Genomic DNA, 11,718 nt, shown 5'->3' with positions numbered 1-11,718 from the left:
TGACACTCAGAAACGCAGTAGTCCCTGTCTCTCCCATCTTTTTTTGTACATTCAACCATGACCTGCAGTTAAACATATTCATGATTGTCGTGCTTAATTGAAGCAGGAACGTGAGATATCCAGTCTAACAAAAAGGATTGATCAGCCATTGTGGAGTGCTTTATACTATGAATTTATTGAATTGTTTTAAATGTGTACTTCTTCCTAGTGCTCTTTACCGACCTCCATTCAATTTTGGGTATTTTCATTGCGCGTTTTAGCGTAACTGATGTCTCTGGCCCCAATTGTATTTAATTTGTTTGTATTTTTATCGACCCCCAGAACCTTCACAATTGTGCACATCCCTTATCAATATTTTACCATCCTGTACGTAATTTTACTAACATTGCTATGTCATGAAGTCATACTTAAACTAAAAATAAACCTTAGTAACGAAAATCTAAGATTTTCATTTTTACTAACATGTAGTTACTTCTGAACCTGTACGCTAATTTCTATTAGCAATGACGTTTCCTTTACAGGGAGTGTAGTGGAACTAACATTGAGATCATTGTCTGATTACATCACTGTCCATACTGTTACATCCTTCTAAACTCTGCAAGTGTGAGATGGCTTCTCACTATCTTGTAGACCGTAGGTTCAACACCAAATTCCTAAAACACTCACAGTTTGTCCTTCCGCAACTGTGTTAGGGAGAAGATTAGAACCATTCTCACGTATGTTAGACAGTTGCATATATTCCTGATTAACATCGAAATTAATTCAAATTTCTTTTTTAAAACTCTTTTAAGAGCCATAAGTGGCAATTTGTTCTTAAGGTTTTGGGAGAGTGATTCCTCTAATTAATCTAAGGCCAGTGGCATTAGTTAAGTAATGTCTTAGTATCCTGCAAGTACTGTTGCTCATTCTTTGATGATTGACATGGTTAACACTGTATTCCGTTTATTGGTGTAATGTGTCGTGTAAATAAATATGAACTGTCAAAGAAAAAATAATGCTTTTATCATGGGTGTGTCCTTCTCCTTTCTCATCTTTTGTAAGGCGATTTCAGTCCTCTTTTACTTTCCAAACGTGAACATGCCATTAAGCATTTGCTATTATTGATGAAAAATGGCAATTTGTTTTGTAGTAAATACCACATATTTATTTGAACCAATTTTGTCCATTTAATTACTTTTTATCGGTTTTTAATTTCAATATGAAGTGAGCCAATTGCTTTTTCAGATTTTTTTCTCCGTCTTCCTTGATATGGACACGTTCAGTATAGGGAATAACCACCTTCACTAAGGATCTATTCAACGAAAATTAAATCTAATCTAATCTCATCAAACCAACGTTTTGTGATACGTGTTGACAGACGAATGACTGAGTACCATCGTTATGGTGTACGCCAATTTGACTGGCTACTACTAACAAGCCTTCTTGCAAGACAGTGATACTGGGCCCTCGACCTAATATTGTAAAGACCCTACGAGGCATGGTGACAGACTGTCTCACACACGGCTGAAGTCAATGTGCGCTACATTGAACTGCACTAATTGTGCAGGTGTGCAAGATAGTTTTTCAGTAGTTTATATTTCTATGTGAGTAGAGCTGAATATTTTAACCTAGAGGCGAATAAGCCAAGCTTGGCTAAACATCGTTCAGCGGAAACGTTTGCTCGACCCTGGATGTAATGTAGCCCAGAGGGGTGTGACACAGATCAGCCGATGTGCAGAGAGGGAAAAATTGTGTGTAAATTGAGTATAACACCTTTTCAATAGGGACATCGATGCTGACAGTATAACAGACGTAAAGTAGTGATGTTTTCAATATATCTGAAAGAGAGATTGACATTCTTATTATTTACATTTTCACTGTGAGAAATTAACATGATTTAAGCACAAAATTTTTTCAAGAAATGTGACTTATCGAAAAATAATGTTAAATTTTCAGTGCTTTGAATTAACTAAAATTTATAAAGCTATTTGATTACTCTGAGCTTATATTAATACAGATACCAGAAAGAGAATACTTCTCAGAACTAAATTAAACGAAGGAACAGATCGGTACGATACATTCCGAAGCATTAAGGAGAGATGTGGTAACAAAGAGAGGTCTGACCGTAAAAAGTTATAGTGAGAGACTGGGCTTCAGTACAGCAGGAGTGTATTTTGTAATAGAAGGAGAGCAGGGCCTGATTACAATAAACAGGTTCGAATGCAGTATGTGCGCAAAGATAAAGGGGCTCGTACAGGATGGACTAGTGTGGAAAGGTGCACCAAACTTTTCTTCGTAATGTAGGCCACAATATCTGAGAGAGCGAGTGAAAAACAAAAGCTGTTAGTTATATCCCATACTGAGAAAAAATATGTAGAAAACAGAAAGTGAAAGAACGAGGAAATCCCTCAATATTGCCATTATACTGACAATATAAAATCAGCGTATGAATAACTATAATATCTATTACTAACAAACTAACCCAGAGCAGCGTCAGTTGTGGGTTGCCTACCTAACGGCTTCCAGTGGAGACAAAATAATAATCTGAAAAATTATTAACCGAATTTAAAAAATTAAAATACTTTCATGTCCTTGTCATTGAGAGATGTAATCTTACGTTAAAGGTTTAACATAGTAAGACAAGTATTATAGTGTGCTGGCTGGTATGTCTTAAGCCATCCTCAGTTATGATGATGCTCAATCACCCCGAGTGCCTACATTCGGGATACCGCGGGTTCACGTGCTGGTCCCGCCCCTGCCGACGGCGGCTTGAAGTCTGCCAGACGATGTCATCCAGAGAGCGGAGGCTAGCAGCCCTCTCGCTCCTCGCGCCCGTGCAGCTCCAAGGTGAGACGCGCCGCGCATCAGCTATGACGGGCAGCGGAGGTTGGAGGTAGCTTTACTAGGTCGGTTGGCCCCCGATATTCATCACCAAAAGATCGTCGTGATTCGCATGCAACTTAAACAGTCGTCATTCTCTCCGGCTCTAGACCCGGACAAAACGCCGACATGACTGCCTGCACTCCCTCTCAACTACCGTAACTCTAATGATTTACATGTTGAGGAAAATCATCCAAATTCACAGTTTATTACTACCACGTATCCCTTGTAATTGCCGTATACACTAATTAAGAGCTTAAAACTAATTGCTTCCCAGACCAAAGCTGGTCAAGCATTCTACTGGTAACTGGTGTGTCGGCACGTCCACAGACTGTGCCCTCCTGCGTCTTACCCACAAATAAAGTACGCTAAAGCCCGCTAGAAACACGCCACAACTGGTGGCCGATACGCTCACCACCAATAGTTTGTGCTCCTTTTCATCCGGAAATGGTATGCAGGCTGCCACATTAGTTCCATCGAAATTCCCCCTTACTGTGACTCTATTAATTTGTCCAAGGACGTAAAAGCTGTGGGTTGGCTGTGTAATTTAAATACGTTAAATTTTGAGATCCTTCTGGGCAAGACGACGTATTCCGCGACAATTTCGTAACAATTGAGCCTGTTAGCGTAGTCGGAAGACGGCCTCACAAGACGTGCCATTAATGATCATTCTGCTTTCCCGAAGTTGGACTTTTTTCAACCATTCTGGTCCGCCTCTTTCGTCGCTATTCAACCATATATTTTCCGGCGTGAATACGGAGTGTAACGAATGCGTACCCACCCTGTGGAACTTCGTTCGGGCAGGCGGAAGCTCCTTCTCACAATCTCGTCCCATTTATTTGCCTCAGCGAGTTTGTTTCAACTCGCTGCACTCAGTTCGTTGTCCAGTGCACTCAGTTTCTTTTGCATTTTATCCAAATTGCTGTTCTGCTTTTGGTACCACCGGTACAATCTAGCGGCCACTCCTGGAACGCATGTGCCATACTAGTGTCTTATGGTTCGACAACATTTACTTTGGAGTCCACCGCGAAACGCGTATTAGCAACATACAGGGTTGCTTCATCTGACTATCTATTTGCTTCCGCACCGTCCCTAACGTCCTTAACGATAATTGTCACGTCTTCCATTGCCTTGCCCGAGAAGGGATTAATTAGTGTGACCACCGCCGGGTCATATGAAACTGAAGGTACTCTCAGTCCAGACTTACTCTCCCGTCGCTCTGATTGCGACTGACGACGACTCTCCTTACGAGGCTCTAACTCACGATTATGTTCGAAATTTCTCTCTTTCACCGCTCTATTAACGCTTGCATTTCCCTAGTTAAAACAGCAACTGCGTCTACGGTAGTAGCACGTGTTTCCACCATTATGCGTACTCTACTTGCACCTTAATTCAACCGATTCTTTTTGGAGAAAAAAACAAAACACAAACTCCCATTTACCTCCACACAAAAAATGTAAACACAAATTAATTCCTCCACCGAATCATCACCCAACCATTCTCAGTACAATTACTAGACAGACGACCAATATCCCTACAGACAGAACAGTCAGCTGCTACATCTCTGGTACTCGATAACTCGTATCCAGACAAATTGCAAAATGGACACCTCACTGGCTCTAAATTATCCCATCCACCATTATCTCTAAACAAAGATAAGTCCATCGGTTTCTGTGGCTTCAGAAAATATCTTGTACCCTGACTATGACAAGGAGAGCAAACATTAAAAAGCAGCCGAGCACTATCGTTGTAGCGGACCGTCCGTCTAGGGCAGCTAGTTCAGCACCCGCAGTCAGCTCTGCACCCGGGAGGCCGCGAGTTCGCGCCCCTGCCCCGCACCTGCGGACGGCAGCCTGCAATCCGTCGGACGATGCTGACGCTCCAAGTTGCGACGCGCTCCGTCAAGGCTATGACGGGTTCGTTCAGTGGAGGTTGGAGGTAGCTTCACTGGGCCGGTTGGTCGCCGATATCCATCACCAAAAGTAGTCGTGGTTGGCCTGCAACTTAAACAACCATCATTCTCTCCGGCTCTAGACGCGGACAAAATGGCGGCACGACTGCCTGTTTAAGCCTCCGGGCTCCATTTATACGTCTTTTTCTTACGCCTCCGACTTCGTTCTTCTGGAGGGGACAAGTGGAGTGCTCTTTGATAATTACAGCGCCAGGTTTTCTCAGCCCACTTCAGCCTCTTCGTACAGATCACTAGGCGCTGTTGTAACTGCATCGTATGTGTTCTTCACAGCACGTCGGTTCCCTGTGGTGCCCTGTTTACTTCACAATTGTATACAGTGCCCACCGGTCCGTGCCTTCTAGCTTGCGAGCGGTGTCGTAAACCTACCTCGCAGAATCGTTTGCAAAATATCAACATTGCCTCCCAGCCACAGCTCTGCGAAATTTACAAGAATTCCCCAAATCCGCGTCTGTACTTATTCGTGGCGCAGCAACGAGTAAATTATTCAGATTTTAATCATCCAGTATTTGAGAATGGTACAGCACTTAGCGAAGTCTATTTAACTTTCCACATAATTTAAAACCTGTATGAAACTTTTACTCGCAGAATTGCACCAAAAGATCATGAAAGGGAAAAATAAAGCTTCTCTTTCTACGTTTTCGCGGTTCATACAGAAAAAATGCCGCTTGAAGCATGACACTTCAATTTACTCCTTTTTTACTTCTGAATGTATTCGTGGCGCATTTAGAGGACAATACCAACATACGCCATTGAAAATACAAAAATTATACCGTTGCATGACACATAGTACAGCAAATACATCATAAAAATTGAGATGCTTGAAAAAGTAGCTCCTTGTTGAAAATAAGCTCAAATTCCCATGAAGTGTTTGATAATAAAAGTACTTATCGATTTTAATGAGAGCACTTGGCGATCTACAACAAACTTCAAACATAATTGCAAACCTTTTCTACATATTTTCTCGCATATATGCTTAAAGTCATATATTCGACACTTTTCCACCTTACTTACATTCTGAATTAGTGTTCTAAGTTTATGCACTCATCTGAAGAGCTGAGGAAGTCATTACTTAATGTGGGGCGGAATGGGCTTTGCTTCCTCACATCGTTTGGAAGCCTTGCAGAGTACTAGGCGAAACACCAAGCTACTAACGCCAAGCATTAACCTGTCCCAAATTATGAAATAAAATTGAAGCTACCTAAGAGACTAACGATTGAGACACCCGGGATTTTGCCTCTTCAGTACGCTAAGAAGCAACTAGGCTACCGTTTCGTTATCTTTTCTGATTCCAGGTCAGCTCTAGAACCACTACGGCATCTGCGCAATGGACTATCCAACTTGAATCAGATATCATAACTAGGAGCAGGATGTTATCTATAGCTGGGTGAAAGCACACTGTGATATTCCTGGCAGTGAAACAGTTGACAAGCTAGCGGAAGCAACTGTCAAGGGACACAAGGAATAACTAGCTACCCTATTAAATTTTACCTAATTGATAGTAATCACAGAGATATGGAACACAGTATAACAAGAGTTCAACAACTACAAAGGTTACGCCAAAGTGAGCCATGTGCTGATAAACAACTTCTACGACTAGAAATATTGAGGCTCCAGAAGACTCAAGACCACTATAAGACGTCTCATCGGTAACTACGGCTGTTATGAGAAGTCTCTACCGCATGGCTATAATTCAAGAGCAGCTACTCACAGAGGTCAAGTGTGGGCTGTAATTATCGTATGACAGCGAAACTTGGTAGATACTACAATGTGTTAGTGTAGAACCGATTCACGCCGGAAAAAAATTAGTTCAATTTTGACCACCGGGTGGGAAATCGGGTGGGGTGAAAGCAAGAAAGACAGAGAGCAATTTATCCTTATCTAGTGGATTAGGAACAGGACGTTGGCAGAAAAAGTCCATCAAGAGAGAAAGGCATAATATTGATTTCCTTTCGAACTGCCATTTACACAGTTTGTTCAATACAAGCACTGAAAACCTTGACAAGACTCATTTTTTTTTATGCATCGGAAGTCGATTCCGCATTAACACCTTAGCACTGCTAGTACGTTTCGCAGCCATATGATAGTTACAGCCGTATGACAGTTACAGCCTATACCGGAACTCTGTGAGCACCTACACTTTAAGTATAGCCACGTGATACGTAGTACTGGTGTGGTTACACCACTATCGTAGTACTGCGGTAAAGAAGAGGATGTCAAAAAATGGTTCAAATGGCTCTAAGCACTATGGGACTTAGCATCTGAGGTCATCAGTCCCCTAGCTTAGAACTACTTAAACCTAACTAACCTAAGGAATCGAACCTGCGTCCGTTGCAGCAGCGCGGTTCCGGACTGAAGCGTCTAGAACCGCTCGGCCCCCACCGGCCGGCCGAAGAGGATGTCAGCCACATCTTATTTGACTGTCCGAACTGATACAAGCCTGTAAATGAAATAGTACGACGACTGGTCACCATCGGTTGCTGTTTGCTGAAATGTGTAACTGTTCAGCTGTGCTCGAAAGACATGAGAATACATCTCCTTTTATGTGCCTTTTACTTAGAAGAGCAAGACAACTTTTAATGTGACTCTAATTTTACATTGATGTACAGAGTGTTTCAAAAAGAATGCCCTACTTTCAAACCTCCATAATTATTGATAAAAACATACTACATACATGATATTAATTGCAAAATACAAAATCTGAAAGTTTTAGGTACGCTATTACAAATGCTCTGCGTGTCCACAACCAGCAGAACGAACAACATCTTGAGAATAGGTAAATACGTCTTAAACTTTACACACTGTATCTGCTTCTACAGAAGTTATGGCGGGTGTTAATCTGTTCTTCACTTCTTCTATGTCACGAGGTAAAGGGGAGATGAACACACTTTCCTTCACATATCCACACAAGAAAAAAAAAAATTGTATGTTGGCCATGTCTGGCGATATTGGACGCCAAGGATGCAGGGCAGTGTCTCGGGATTCCGTACGTCCTCCCCAACGTTGAGTCAGAGTGACAGTGAGAAAGTGACATAACATCGTTTTTCCGTGCGGGAGCTCCATCCAGTTGGTAAATGAAATCATCGGAGTCGTCCTGAAGTTGTGGAAAGAGCCGATTCTGCACCATTTTAAGATATTTCGTTTCAGTCACTGTGTATTTTTCTCATCAGAATTTCGAGGTCGATCTGTACTCTTACCCTTGCACAAGCAACTCCTCTCTTCAAATTGGCGGTACCAACGACTAACGTTTTTGGATGCAGGCGGATTAATGCCAAAACGTCGACGGAAAGCACGCTGAACCGAAATCACTGACTCACTCTTTGCAAACTGCAGCACAGAAAACGCCTTCTGTTGAGCGAACGCTATCTTACTTCTGATTGACGGAAAAGTCAGAAGACCTATTCACTGACTTCTAAAGGCTGTTTTCTGAAACTCTAGGCCACGCCCATTCAAGCAACACACACTTCCGGGCCAGCATGTCCCATGTTTCGAAATTATTACCGTCCAAGGTAATCATCATTTTTGGAGCACCCTCTACAATGTATTGTATCCTATCCATTTGTTGCTCCACAGTGTGTTAAACCTTACATCTATGATTATGGCTGCATGATCCGCGTTCATATGCCAACAGCAATCATATCGACGAGCTGCTGAGGTGACAGCGGCGGTCACCGAGGTTAACCGAAAGCTGCGCCCGGCAGGCGGCGCGTCGAAGTCGCTCTCGCAATTGACCCGGAGACGCTCGGCTGGCTTTCTATTGCTTTGGAGGACATCTGTCCTTCGGCGGCGCGTTCTCTTTCTACGGCAGCGAGTGGAATGACTTGCTACTGTGCAGTCTGTCACCATTGCTGGGGCACAAGGCCAGTATTTTGTGGTCGTAGTTTCAAGAAAGAAAGAAAGCTACGTTCGGCATTATTGGCTGGGAGACCAAAAAGAGTGGGTAGGTTCAGCCGTCTAATCGTGAAACGGATTATTTCCCAGTGCACCATGACTTCTTTCCTCGCGGGGTGTAGGACTTGTGCCCTAAGCGCAGATATTAGCGTAGACGTCCGTAATATATCTGTGCTGTCATGTATGAGCTGTATGAGGACGTGAGAGGCAATGGCATAAACCCATGGTGGCACATAGCATACTCTTCTCGAAAAGCGCCAATGATAGTGGATCGACCGATATATCCACTTAAAAATTTGAATTATATACTAAAACCTTCAGCTACTAACGGGCGTTGATATGTATCAACGGAGACAGGTGAAAACTTCCTTCCGTTGAGCGGACGCTGTCTTACCGACCGGGACTCGAAGCTGGGATCTCCTGTTTACATGGCAGCCGCTCTATCCATCTGAGCCGCCGAGGGCACAGAGGATAGTGCGACTGCAGGGACTATTTCGCGCACGCCTCCCGCGGGACCCACATTCTCACCTTATATGTCCACATATTACTTTCGTAGTGTCTCTACCCAATACACTCATTTCTCGTGGAAGACATTCTTACCAAGTCCCGTGAGAGTTCGGGTAATATGTGTATCCGCACAGAAGAGGAAGGTCATGGCCGGTATTGCCAGAACTATATACTTACATGGATATGGTGTCTGTTGCCCTCGGTGGCTCAGATGGAGCACACATTGTCACCTGTCTCCGTTGATATATATTAAAGCCCGTCAGCAGCTGAAGGTATTAATATATAATTATAATTTCGTTCTAGACGGCTGCACGTCATCAGTGGTGTCTGTTCTTTCGGACATGTCCGAAAGAAGACACCATATCTGTATAAGTATATATCCAGTTACACCCTCAGCAATAACTACTTTGTCTATAATGGCCTGCGCTGATTCGGATGTCCTCTGGCGTATCTACAGATATCCGCAGTGATAATTACTTTGTAATTGAAAGGTAAATGACAGCTACAGTACTATAATTTAATCTGTCTGTATTGTATACGATCGAAAATAATAATCCCATTTGTTTTAAGACACAATCATTATCCATGTGGCGTTTCTCTCCTGTTTAGGAGTGTAAGGAACTACACGGATGTGCAAAACTTAAGTAACTTAAGGACGAAAGTAGCTTTCGCCTGTTGTGTCATTGCCAAGTAATATGACTCGAAGAAACATGGATCATACGTAGAAAGAACTGCCACATATAGTACAGAAGGCAACTGAAAGAAATACGCAATGAGGTGGATATTAAAATATACTAATAGGTTGTGTAATCATACATGCTCTGCAAAGTGCTATCATGCTGACCATAAAGGCAGTATGGAGTCCTTGTGGTAGTGCGTTCCAATCCTTCGCGTAGGAAGCTGACAGTTGATGGTCTTTGGCGGATGCGGGCGTGATGAAACGTGTCTCCCCAACGCATTCCACGAGTGTTCAATGGAATTTGTGTCGGGGGAACGATTAGGCAAGTCCATTCTCCGAATATCCTCACGTTGAAAGAGCTGCTCCACCTACGCTATTCGATGCTCTCGCGCATTGTCGCCGATAAAAGGAAGAGAAGGCCGAACGCAACGCTGGAAAAAACGCGCATGAGCAGGGAATACAGCACCACAGTGACGCTGAACCGTGAGTGCACCGTGTTCGAAGATGTAGGTCAATACGCTCGCCCGCTATTATGGTTCCCCACACCATAACACCTGGACCAAAGATCGATCACGTTCGACAACTTTCCTCAATTTACTACGTATACCATTTCTCACCGTATGAGGCTACGTTTAGCATTATCGAAAATGATCGGCTTGGTGAGCCAGATCTTCTGGTGTGTAGGGCGCACCAACGACGATCCAGCTGATGTCACCCTTGTTGGTGGACTAATGGAACGGCCTACCACAGGAAGTCTTTACCGACATTGTGCCAGCATGGGACCACGTTGCAAGGCGTACAATGGCGATCATACACCTATTAAGAACATTGAAATTATTTCCAAGGGATCATCATGAAACGCTGTGACTTAAGTGTAATTATAGGATTTGAATAAAATGTCATTTCTGTTCGTCTCATTGCGTATTTCTTTCACCTGCGTTCTGCACTATACTGGTTCTGTCTATGTGTGGTCCATGTTTCATCGAGCTTTGTTATTTGGTAGTGACACATCGTCCGACAGTTACCTTCGTCACTGAGAAATGCACTATGATCTGTTTAAACTAATCTGTCTGTTTCTACACTCCAGATCCTGAAAACGCAAAAAATTACCGACTCTGGTGAAACTAAACGACACGCGGAACTAATATTCAAATCTCCGAGTAAGCGCAGCCGATATCTAATTGAAATTGTCAGCCGTGGATCTTCATCTGACTAAGTAATTGGTTAACGTCTTCCCTACATTCAACATGACGTTCAGAGTTCTCAGATAGTCTACCACTGTCAGACGATGCACCTTGCTGTCTTCCATTCCATGGTTCATCGTTTTACATCCGTACCAATGTCAACACAGAATTTTCAAATAGAATTGGGCACCATTAAATGTATTGCATCTAACACTGGCTACTTCCCTGATTTATCTGACAACATTCTACAAACGAAACAAAGAAGAAAAAAAGAAGAAAAATTTTACCCTATGTGTAGGCCATCAGGAACAGTCATGTCAAAAACCAGCTAGTATACTATCCCATACTTAGGAAAGCTATCCGACAAATTAGCCAAAGCTCTCAAATCCTGCCCCTATAAAACTTCATTCCATGTAAGAGGCTCTACAGCTCGTTTCTTATTCAACAGCAAGGACAAAAGAGATTTGTTAAGTAAGAATGGTTTTTATAAAATCACTTGCAATGTCTGCAACAAACTGTATGTTGGTCAAACAGGCAAGACTGTGGCAACTAGACTGACTAAACACGAACGCATCTGGAGATTACGAAAATCAGACTCCACCTTTATCGGACATGTGATGAAGGAAGGA

Source organism: Schistocerca piceifrons, chromosome 8 (genome assembly GCF_021461385.2).
Source record: "Schistocerca piceifrons isolate TAMUIC-IGC-003096 chromosome 8, iqSchPice1.1, whole genome shotgun sequence".
NCBI lineage: Eukaryota > Metazoa > Arthropoda > Insecta > Orthoptera > Acrididae > Schistocerca > Schistocerca piceifrons.
This window is presented reverse-complemented; position numbering follows the sequence as displayed.